The 12,202-nt window shown below is 35.1% G+C and overlaps 1 pseudogene; it reads right to left on the bottom strand.

The window, feature by feature from the left end:
- Positions 1-225: 225 nt before the first annotated feature.
- The window catches only part of LOC149536998 (uncharacterized), a 195,256-nt pseudogene continuing 183,279 nt past the window's right edge, over positions 226-12,202 (bottom strand).

Here is a 12,202-nt window from a genome sequence, read left to right as displayed (position 1 = left end):
GGAAGAGGATGATGCAGTCAAAATTGCAGCAGCTGTCATTGCCTCCCTTCCTCACTCTCCACCAGAGACTGTAAAATATACTATGGAGATAGGCAAGATTGTGAGCACAACAGAGACATCCATTGCTCAATTTCCTCCAGTCTCCTCTTAGCTCCAGGTTTTTGCAATGGAAGTGCCAAGCACTTCATCTACCGAGCTGGCAGTCACTTCTTCAGTTACCGAGCTTCAAAGCACATCATCAGCCACTGAGTCATCCACTACAGCAGTTAGTTTACCGAGTATATCTCTTCCACCTACAACTTGTACAGTAAGTCTTCCAAGATTCTTATCAATTTTGTCTTCCTCAGCCACATTGGCCCCAATTTTTGCTCCAGTCAGTTCTCCAATTGTAAATACACTAGTATGTACATCATTTTTGGGAAGTATATTAAGTTTTGATACAGCCAACACTTCTCTTAGTTTACCTTTAGTTGGTCCCATTCCAGTCTTGACTGCTAGTCCTGCATCATCAACCATTGTATCTACTTCAAAAGGAAAAGAGGTAAGTACTGCAGATAAACCAAAGACACCATTGAAACTGCTGCTTACAGGAAAAGTATTAGATGGTGATATAGATTTGGATAAAGAAATTTTCATTCCAAAGATAAATCTAGAAATTGTTACAGTTAATGAACTAAGATTGGTTAGTCAGTGTCTAGAGCAAAAGGCACAGCAAATGCAACTAAGGAATGAAAGGGACAGAGAATTCAACATAATTGAGAGTGCTAAAAACATAATAACTGAGGCTATAAGTGTTGATCTAGATTCATCTCAACACATTTTGTTGCAACTAGAAGAAGCGGTGAATAAATTTAATGAGGATATCTCAAGACAAGAAAAGTTAATGGAGAAAGTAGAAAAGAAATTTGAAAATAAGGTGCTTGGACACATTGCGCAGCACTTAGCAATAAAACAGGTTGAATTAACCTCAATTTTGTCTAACATTGAAAATTCTTTTAATAACACAACCTCACTTTTTGCAAAACTTTGTGATGTTACCGAGAATACAAAGGAAATAAAAGAAAAGTTAAATAAGATAGATAAGGATCTGAAGATAAGTGCCCAATCACTGAAGCTTGACCCCAGCACAAGCTCATCTCATCACCTCAGGATCAAATTTTTGGCAGAGAAGCAGGCAGAGCTACTCAAAGAGGAAGGAAGGATAAGGTCTACACTGCTGGAAATCCAGAACATGATCCTTCCCATCATGAACACAATGCAGAAACACATTGAATATTAAAAAACATTGATCCATGACAATAACTTCTTTGTTGCAGACATATGATTGAACTTTCTGCAGAAGTTCAAGTAGCTCTCTCCACATGTAAAATCCTACAAGACAATTGGGATAATACTCTGCAACTAATTCTTCAGGTACATTCTGAGTTTATCACACATTTTGGTGTCTCCATGTAAATACATTCTTTATTCTTTGGCATTATTATCAAAAAGGGGGAGAAAGTAATATATAGAGGAGAATCAAACACAAAAGGGGAGAAGGTAATAAAGTAATAAAGAAATAGTAATAGTGGTGATAATATGAATAAAGACATATAACTCATGTAAAACCTTGTGTATAATGTATGGGGGAGTTATATGTAAGGTAGCCCATGTATATTCAGCACAGCAGAATCAAGTCAATTTTGTCAGATCTTGTATATAAATTTTGGCTCATAAGTGTTTTTGTCACTAATGCCAAAGGGGGAGATTGTTGGATAAATTTTTTATTAGTTACAACACTTATTCGATTCTGAATGCTTACCGAGTTCATCACTCAATTTATAGTTCATACCGAGCAATCGTTGGTTACCAAGTATGTTCAGTAGTGTTTACCGAGTCAAAAAGGTAAACAAAGGATTTAGTGTTTACTGAGTCAGGAAGGTAAATGAAGGATGTAGTGTTTACCGAGTCAGAAAGGTAAATGAAGGATTTAGTGTTTACCGAGTCAGGAAGGTAAACGAAGGATTTAGTATTTACCGAGTCAGGAAGGTAAATGAAGGATCTAGTGTTTACCGAGTCAGGAAGGTAAATGAAGGTTTCAGTGATTACCAAGACAAAAAGGTAAAATAAGTATTCAGTGCTTACCAAGTGAATTGAAGGAGTTAGTTTCTACCGAGTGACACAATGTTTACCGAGTCACCAGTGGTTACCAAGTTCCAAGCTACTCAGAGTGATTAGTATGGACCGAGCCCCTGCTCTTACCGAGTACATGATGATGCAGTGTATTGCAGTGGATGCCGAGTGTCAGAAGGTCATTGAGTGAGTTTGAGGAACCTGAGTTTTTTTACTATCTAGTCAACTCAGTAATGTTTTGTCCACTTGTGTTCAGTCGACCTTGTTTCTGTAAATATTGGAATGGTATATATGTAATGTATTGTGCCATTTGCAATATAGTGAAGTAAGAATGTAATTGAGTGAATTGAAAGAGAATCAGCAGTAGAGTATTAAGCAAGGTTATCAAGGAGCAACAAAGATATATCCATCACATCAAGTGATCAGTACATAAGATCTAATCAGCAAACCAATTGCAAGTAGATCCACTGCTTCATCTTAACAGGTGAATCAGTTTGTAAATCCTTTAATAGGGTAGACTTAAAAGTATTTTGCAAATCTCCTAACAAAGTGCATACTTCATTGTATGTTTGTAAATCCTCTAACAAGGTGGATCTAGCAGTCCTACTTGCTCCTAACAGGGCATATCACCAGAAGTGATCATTGTAAGCCTTAACCGGCCAACTTTATACTGCAGTATTGAAGTTTTGTGGGTATCATCCCCACCCCAGTTTTACTTTCAAATTGAAAGGTTTCTGGGTCATCAAATCAATGTGTTAATCTTTTCATGCATACAGTAAAGTAGATGAATGAATGGTGAATTTGTTATTATGCTGAATTGGTTTAAATTATTTAAAGTTTACTGATTCACCCCTCCCCTCTCAGTAACCTTGTTAGTCCTGAATATTTCCAACACCCTTGTAGTAGCAAAAGGTGTGAAAGTAGGCACCTTATATCTTTGTACAGGTCATATTGTTCCTTCTACTTTGATTGTTTCAGAGAAAAATGAATGTTCAGGAACAATTGCTACAGTTGAGCAGGGAGAACAAACAGTTGTTATAAATTTTGATACAACACTGTGGCACAATAGGCTTGAGAACATGAGTCAGAAAGGTATGAAAGTACTTCACTCAAAGAAAGTTTTACCAGGTCTGAAATGTGTTAATATGGATTTTTGTGAAAGTTGTGTGTATGGAAAACAAAAGAGAGTGAGTATTGTAAAGGCTGGGAAGGAAAACAAAAAGGAGAAATTAGAGCTTGTGCATACAGATGTATGGGGACCAGCTCAGGTATCTTCCCTTGGTGGCTCTCATTATTATGTTACATTTATTGATGACGCAACTAGAAAAGTGTGGGTTTATTTCCTTAGACAGAAATTTGATGTATTTCAAACTTTTAAGAAGTGGAAATGCTTGGTTGAAAATGAGACTGGTAAGAAATTAAAATGTCTCAGATCTGATAATGGTGGTGAGTATTGCAGTCATGAAACTGAAGATTATTGCTCCACTAATGATATTCATAGACAAAAAACTATTCTAAGGACTCCGTAGGAAAATGGATTGGTTGAACGCATGAACATGACTATAATGGAGCGCGCACGGAGCATGAGGTTGCATGCTGGGTTGCCCTTACACATGTGGGCATAGGCTATCAATACTACAGTATATTTGATTAATAGAGGTCCCTCTACTCCTTTGGGCTATGGTATTCCAGAGGAAGCATGGACTGGTAAGAAGGTGAGTTATTCTTTTCTCAAGACCTTCGGTTGTGAAGCTTTTGCTCATATAGACTCTGAAAATAGAACCAAGCTAGAAGCTAAATCAAAGAAATGTGTCTTTGTTGGATATGAAATTAATGAATTTGGTTATAGACTTTGGGATTTTGAAAATCTTAAAATTTTTAGAAGTCAGGATGTCATATTCAATGAGAAAGTGTTGTACAAAGATCTATTGCAGCAACATGAGAAGAAAGAAGATGATTATGTAGTGCTGGATGATACTCCAAAAGCTGATGTTCTAGCCATTCCTCATGATGTGCAACAATTGCAAAAACAAATACCACACACACCGGTGAATGTTAGATGGTCAACAAGGAAAATTAGACCTCCACAAAGATTTTCTCCCTCTTTGTATTCTATTTTACTTACTGATGCTGGTGAACCTGAAAGTTATGATGAAGCTGTGCAGGTGAATACTAAGATTCAGTGGGAGTCTGCAATGAAAGATGAAATGGGCTCTTTGCTAAAGAATAAGACATGGGATCTATGCAAGTTGCCTGTAGGTAAAAAGGCTTTACAGAATAAGTGGGTTTACAGATTGAAAGAAGAGGAAGGAGGTCAAAAAATATTTAAGGCCAGGTTAATTGTAAAAGGATTTGCACAGAAAAAGGGAATTGATTTTGATGAGATGTTTTCTCCTGTTGTTAAAATGACTTCTATTCGTACTGTTTTAAGTCTTGTGGCTAGTGAAGATTTTCATTTAGAGTAGTTGGATGTTAAAACAACCTTTCTTCATGGTGATTTGGATGAAGAAATATATATGGCTTAGCCACAGGGTTTTGAGGTCAAAGGTAAGGAGAACTTAGTGTTGAAATTGAAGAAAAGTTTATATGGCTTGAAGCAAGCACCTCGGCAATGGTATCTGAAATTTGACAGTTTTATGCATGAGCATGGATATAATAGGTGTCATTCAGATTACTGTGTTTATTTTTAGAGGTTGGATGATGATAGCTACATTATTTTATGTTTATATGTTGATGATATGCTTTTAGCTGGGTCTAACATGGATCATATTAAGGGGCTAAAATGCCATTTAGCACATGCATTTGCTATGAAGGATTTGGGGGCTGCAAAACAAATCCTTGGTATGAAGATTTGTAGAGATAGGAAGAATAAAACATTAACGCTATCTTAGGCTGATTATGTTGATAAGGTGTTGCAACGTTTCTCTATGGAGAATGTTAAAGTTGTCAGCACACCTTTACCTGGTCATTTGAAGTTGACTAAGGAGATGTGTCCTAATACATAGGAAGAGGAGGATAAGATGTCCAAGGTACCCTATGCTTCAGCTGTAGGAAGCTTGATGTATGCTATGGTATGCACTAGGCCAGATATTGCACATGTAGTGGGAGTTGTTAGCAGGTATATGAGTCACCCAGGTTTTGAGCATTAGAATGCTGTCAAGTGGATTCTCAAATATTTGAGAGGAACATCCAATAAGTGTTTACACTTTGGGGGCTCTACTACTGATTTGTAGGGCTATGTTGACTCAGATTTGGCAGGGGATATTGATACTAGGCGGAGTACTACAGGTTATATCTTTACTATTGGTGGGGTAGCCGTGAGCTGGGTTTCTAGGTTATAGAAGATTAATGCTCTATCCACTACAGAGGCTAAGTATGTTGCTACTACAGAGGCAGCCAAGGAGATGCTATTGCTTTAGTTCTTCTTGGAAGAATTGGGAGATCCTCAGAAGGATAATTATTTGTTCATAGAGAGTCAAAGTGCCATTCATCTTGCAAAGAATTCAGCTCTGTATTCTAAGACCAAACACATACAGTTGTGGTACCATTTCATTCGGTCAGTTTATGAGGATGGACAGTTAAAGCTGGAGAAGATCCATACAGATGACAATCCAACAGATATGTTGACAAAGGTTGTAACAAGGGAGAAGTTGAACTCCTCTTCAGCTTCGGTTGGTCTTTTAGACTAAACATGAATCAAAGAACAATAGAGTCCAGGGTGGTTTGATCCAGTGGGAGCCCCATGTGGTAGTGGTATTGCTACAAGATCAGTCTCTAAGTGGGAGATTGTTGTTTAGTGTGGAGCTTGATCAGTCCCCAAGGGGGAGATTGTTAGATTATGGTGACTGATCAAGAAAGTACTGTACATACTTCATAATTAGCCGACGTTGTAGCCGACATATTATGGCCGACATATGGCTGACATGTTGTAACCCTAAAATGGATAAAATACTTGTATAAAAGGGTTTAGGGTTAGGTATTTTCATTATGTTCTGATGCAAAATTGCTTCTTGCGGCGGTATTGAGCTATAAGGGATTACAGACTGTAATCAGGTTGTAATCACTGGATTGTAATAAGATTGGACTTGCTGTTTGGTGGACATAGCCTAGGGGATTGGGTGAACCATGTTAAATCTTGGTGCCTTGTGTTCATTTCTGTGTGATCTATTATTTTTCTGTTATTGTTTATATTTGCATGTAGTTTTTATTTCTGTCCATGGTTTATCCTAACAAGGGAAAGGTTGGAATTATAAGACAAGTATGAAAAGGTTGTAGCTACCTACAATAAAGAAGTTCAAAAGAGGATTGAAATGGAGATTAAATTGATGGGATGATCCACCAAGACAATAATTATTTATCCTTGCCCACTAGTGGAGCCTTGTAAATCCACTCCACTCATTGAGATTCTAGATACATCACAAAGGCCACAATATTATACTGTAGAAGATTTTGAAGAAGAAAAGAGTAAACTATGGGCATTGCATGTGGAACTGGATGTACGATATGAGGATAAGCAAAGGAAAGCTCTCATGTATTTAGTAGATAAAATTGATTATCCTTCATTTTATGAGCAACTAACAAAGATAGTAAATATATGGGATGAGATAAAGGCAAATGATGAAGCCTTGAAGCCAACTATCAACAAATGGAGTAAAAGGAGTAAAGAGGTTACTCTTTTATGTTTTTCTATCACTAGTTTATCATATGAACATTTATAAAAGACTTATAATATTTCTAATGATCTCTTAGAATTTGATGGTAAAAGAGTTGAGCTACAAAGGAGAATTGTCAGTTATCTGGACAAATATAAGAGTGTTAAATTTGAATTGTTTCCACATGCTTTAGACAAAAGGAATCAATTGATAAATAAGGATGAATGGGCCTAGGAATTAGATGACCTATTTTGTCTAAGGATAAATAGAGTCATAATGATAATGGAAATGCATGGTGGTCTATTACAACTAAAGAGATCATAAAAGTTCAATTATTCTTTGATTCTTTAAGACAAGATTTTGTTGAAATTGACAAAGTTACATAATATGTTATGAAGAAGCAACAAGACATTCTACAATTTAATTGGCTAGCTAACACACTTTTTGACCAGTGGATGGCATAATTCGTTGATGCAAATCAGTTAGAACATGATGAAACCAATGATAAAGATATGGAAAAAGATGAAGTACAAATTATTGACACATCAGTAAAAGAAGAAGAGGACAAAGGTGAGCAACCAATTGCAATTGTAAGCACATAAATCCAGACTGGTGATTTGGTAGAAAAGAAAATAGATATAACTATTGTCTTATCAATTCACGATGATATAAATGGAGAGCCTAAAGTTAAAGTAAGTTTTCAAAAATCAAAGCTAGATACATCACAATCAATTCCATTGGCTACATCTTTCGAGGAGCTATAACAACAATAAAGAAACTCATCAACTTTTCATCCACAAAGAAGTGTAACAAAAGGATGTAGTAGAAAATGGTCCCACCAAAGAATATTCATGATTAAAGACATTCTGTTGCACAAATTTTTGTCCTTAGTGACAATCACAATATAAATATCTTTTGTCTTAAGGACAACTATCAGTTCTCTATGCCTAAATCTTATTGCATCTCACACTATATAAGTGAGATCCCAAGGCTAGAGAATGGTCTGAGTCATTTGCAATTTTACTTTTACTAAGTATTGTTCGGTCCAATTTCTTGATGCAAACTTTATGATGTATTTTCTCTGCAAGTATCTGAAAATACATTGATGTAATAGGATCTTGATGTCTTGTCTTGAGTTATTTTGAGTCCTAGTACAATTGTTATACAATTTTCAAAGGATAAAAATACAGAGATAAACTATCCCCATATCTTTTCTTCCTGAATATTGTCTCCATTTTTATTACTTGGATATCTTGAAATTGTGTAAGCAAAGCTTGTTCAAATTGAATGCACTCAAATTAAGTTGTATGCTATTTCACTATTGCTTTTAATTCAATGAATTAAAAAAATGCTTTAGTGAAGTTGATAGGATTTCCATGGTAGTAGGAAGCATATGTATAAGAATGAGTTTAAGTGAGAATTGTTGATAATATTGATTGTAATGCAACCAATTAGGTCTGTAAATCAGATAGACTCTAAATTCCAATGGATGAGGCATTGATCTATTAGTTCAGTCTATAGATGGAGAAACTATGAATAAGCATTAAACTTAAATCAAATCAAATCAATTTTACTTTTATGTTTGAAGAATGTCAAAGTTGGTCAACACTTGTTTACATTTAACCTCTGAGTCTTAGTTAGCTGGTATTGCCCATAATTACTTGTAAATCTAAGAAGAATTGTGACCAATCTGATATAAGGGATGTGTATTGTTGTGAAATGTCATGGAATGAGTGAAACATGTATGTAGTATCAGATTGAAAATCTTTTATCCCTCAGGTGCACCTGCCTTGGTTTTGTAGAGCCAAAAGAGTAGAAAATATTGTATGATTTTGTTGAAGTTGGGTCAAGATCTGAAGAATAGATAACTATTTATGGGAAATAGCTAATCCTTAGGTTATTGTGATCTTTATTATCTTGGTATTAAGTATTTTGTTTCTTAATAGTGTAAAAACACCAACAAGATGAATTCTAAGAAATGTGCATTCATGGTTACCTCATAAAAGTTGCTCAGTTACATCATATTAGCTAAGAATATTGAGACAAATCTAGAAAAAGGTCTAAAAAATCATGAAAATGCCACTTCTCAAAAATATTGGCCAAATGAGGAGCTTATATAGATGACTTTAGTCTATATGACAATTTATCTTCCAACTGGATGACATGGATCAACCATTCATTAATACACTTCATAAGGGAGCTAAATGAATGTGGAATGAAGAATATGAAAGAGCATGAATAAAAAGAAGTATCTAGCCAATCCTCTGATATTGATGCCACCTATTCTAGGGAAATCATCGATTGTGTATATATTAGCTATAACTACCTCACTAGGGGTATTACTAGCTTAGTAGGATGGAGAAAAGAAATAATGCACTATCTATTATATCAACAAGATGTTGGTTTCCTATGAAATAAACTATACAAACATTGAGAAAGCCTTCTTATTAGTCATGTTTTCTTTCCAAAAGTTGTGAGACTACATGCTTCCACACCAACACGACTAGTGGCTAAGATCGATCCTCTAAAGTATCTGATAAATAAAACAACCTTGACTTGGAAACTTATGAAACATGTGTTAATTCTATTATAATTTGACATTGAGATGTCAAATGTAATGTTGTCAAAGGAAAAGCTATTGTATATCAACAAGTTTAGTTTTCACTACGAGATGGTAATCTGATGAAAATTGAATTTCCTAACTCATGCATCATGTATGCCAAAAAGAGCACTTGGAAAATTTTCTTTGGTGGATCTTATATACAACATAGATTGCATGCAGATGTTCTCTTTGTCAACCCTAAGGGATACACTAGTCCTAAAGAAAAAAAAGCTACTATTCCCTTGTACCAACAATATTGTTAAATATGAGGTCCTAGCAAATGGGATAAAATGGCTATAGAGTGGAAAATCACAGAGATTCATGTCTATAGGAACTTAGATCTTGTCATTATCTAGAAAAATAATTAATATTAGACCAAAGATGATAAGTTAATGACATAAAAGTGCATGATTGACGATATTGAGAAATAATTTATTTTCATTACCTTCCAACAAATCCCAAGGAACAAGAACAAAGTTGCTAATGTCATGGACACTTTAGCATCCATTCTACAACTACAAGAACATGAGTCCTGATATGAGTTCCTGGTGGAAAAAATGTAATGTCTTTCCTATGACTTGCAAAACTCCCACATCATTTGCACTATAATTGGCCATGACTCATCTAGATATGCCAAGATCTATTCTTACCTTCACAACCAAGTAGCTCTTGATAATCTGTCAAAGAATGAAAAGTCTCAACTCCTTTTAATGTTTCTTAATACATCATCATCCATGAAAACTTTTTTAGGAGAGGTATATAGGGTACTTTTCTGAGGTGTCTAAAATAAGAGGAGTTTTAGCATGTGTTAGTTGAAGTCAAGGAAGGTGTGTGTGGGTCCTACTCAAACAGTGTCATGCTCACTTTGAAACTATTTAGAGTTGGTTAATACTAGCCTACCATGGAAAAGGACATAATACAATATGCCAAAGCATGCAAACAATGTCATATGCATGATGATTTGACACATGCTTTAGCTAGGGAGCTCATTCCTTTTACCACCCACTAGCCCTTTGAACAATGGGTATTTGACCTAGTAGGTCAAATTTATCCCAATTGATCTAAATGACACATGTTTATTATCACGACCACTAACTACTTTACAAAGTGGGTTGAATTTGTCATACTCTTTGTAGAAATTGGGAAGCAAGTGTCCATGTTCATTTTGAACTAAATCATTTGTCGCTACAACATGCCTTTGTCCATCATTGTTGACAATGGAGGAGAATTAAAAGATAAAGATTTGAAAGATTTGTGCAAGCACTTGAAAATCAAGAAATATTTTTCATCCATCTACTATCGCTAGGATTGTTGATAACTTGAGGCTTCAAACAAGACCATCCTAAAGATACTACACATAATAGTAAGTCCATAAGAGAGTGGAACCTCTAGCTCAACCCTATAGTATGGGTTCATAGAACTGGTAACATACACCTTAGAGAGCTACTCCATTTGCCCTTGTCTATGGGGCTAAGGAATTCTTTCCCATTGACGTAGAATCCCTTCACTTAGAGTCTCCCTAAAAGGTCCTGTAACTGATGAGGATCATCACATATCTTGTATCTAAGAATTAGAACTATTGGATGAATATAGATAAGTCATGTTCAATCACCTAATGACTTATCAAAAGAGAATTATTAATTATGATACATATTCTTTGAGGTTGATGATCTGGGGTACTACAAGAGAACATCAAAAATCAATAGAACCAAGATCAAAAGGGAAAATGTGAACCCAACTGGTTGGGTACATATATCATCACAACTTCATTTGGATTAGAATCTTGTCGGTTCTCAACACTAGAGGGATAACAATTCCTAGAACCTTTCAACACCATCAACCTACATAAATTTTGTACATGTCATTCTTCATCCAGGGCTCCTATATAACATATCTATTATGAGAAAATAGAAAAAAAGGAAAAAATATTTAAATAAGATCAACATGGTGAAAGCTTGGAAAATAAACACTTTTATGCATTAAAAAATAAATTAAAAAGCTCAAAATAAAAATAAAAATTCAAAAGGTAGAAAAGAGAAAAAAAAAAAAAAAGTATCTTGGCAAAAACCTGGTAAACATGTGTCTTGGTAGCAAAAACAATAATCCTGCCAAGTGACAAAAACTTGGTAAACATGTACCACTTTAAACTTTACACTCCATCTATCAAATTGTAGCTTTGACTAAAACTTGGTTGACTCTTGCAACATCTCTATGGTCTAGAATCAATCTTCATCTAGGTCTTATCTTGAGGCAATTCCATGTCATATCTATCTCCAGACAAAATAGGTGTTTCTCACCACCACCCAACTAGTGTTTTTGAACACTACCCTAGAACATCAATATTTCTTAAAACTTATCAAGAAAACTATCTTGTCTAACCATATAGATACTAGTCAATAGTATCTCTTGACACTACCTATCTACATACCTTCTCTCACAAGCACACATTTTAGAAACACTAATGACAACTTTAACACAATTCCTACACTAAAATGATTGATCATACCTCCCTCACAAGAGGATGGATCATGATTTGTGTGTGTGTGTTTTTCTATTTCTTTAGGGGGAAAAGGAAGATATTTTAATAGGATTTTAGGTCTCTATTTTTTGGGCCACTAAGCCATTAAAATATGTATGTGAAGCAAAGAGAGAAATTTCCTAATATGATTCCACGTATAATCTAAATTAGATTAGCTAGAACCCAAAGGAAGAAGGGCATTAATACTAAATTCAAATTCTTTGGTCATTATAGGATAATGTGTATGTAAAATTGGACCAATTTCTTAAATAATGTGTATCTAGATGCTATATGAATACAATCAATCCAATTAAGATA

The sequence above is a fragment of the Cupressus sempervirens genome, chromosome 10 (genome assembly GCF_028749045.1).
Source record: "Cupressus sempervirens isolate cs-2001-9-10 chromosome 10, ASM2874904v1, whole genome shotgun sequence".
Lineage (NCBI taxonomy): Eukaryota > Viridiplantae > Streptophyta > Pinopsida > Cupressales > Cupressaceae > Cupressus > Cupressus sempervirens.
This window is presented reverse-complemented; position numbering and strand designations above follow the sequence as displayed.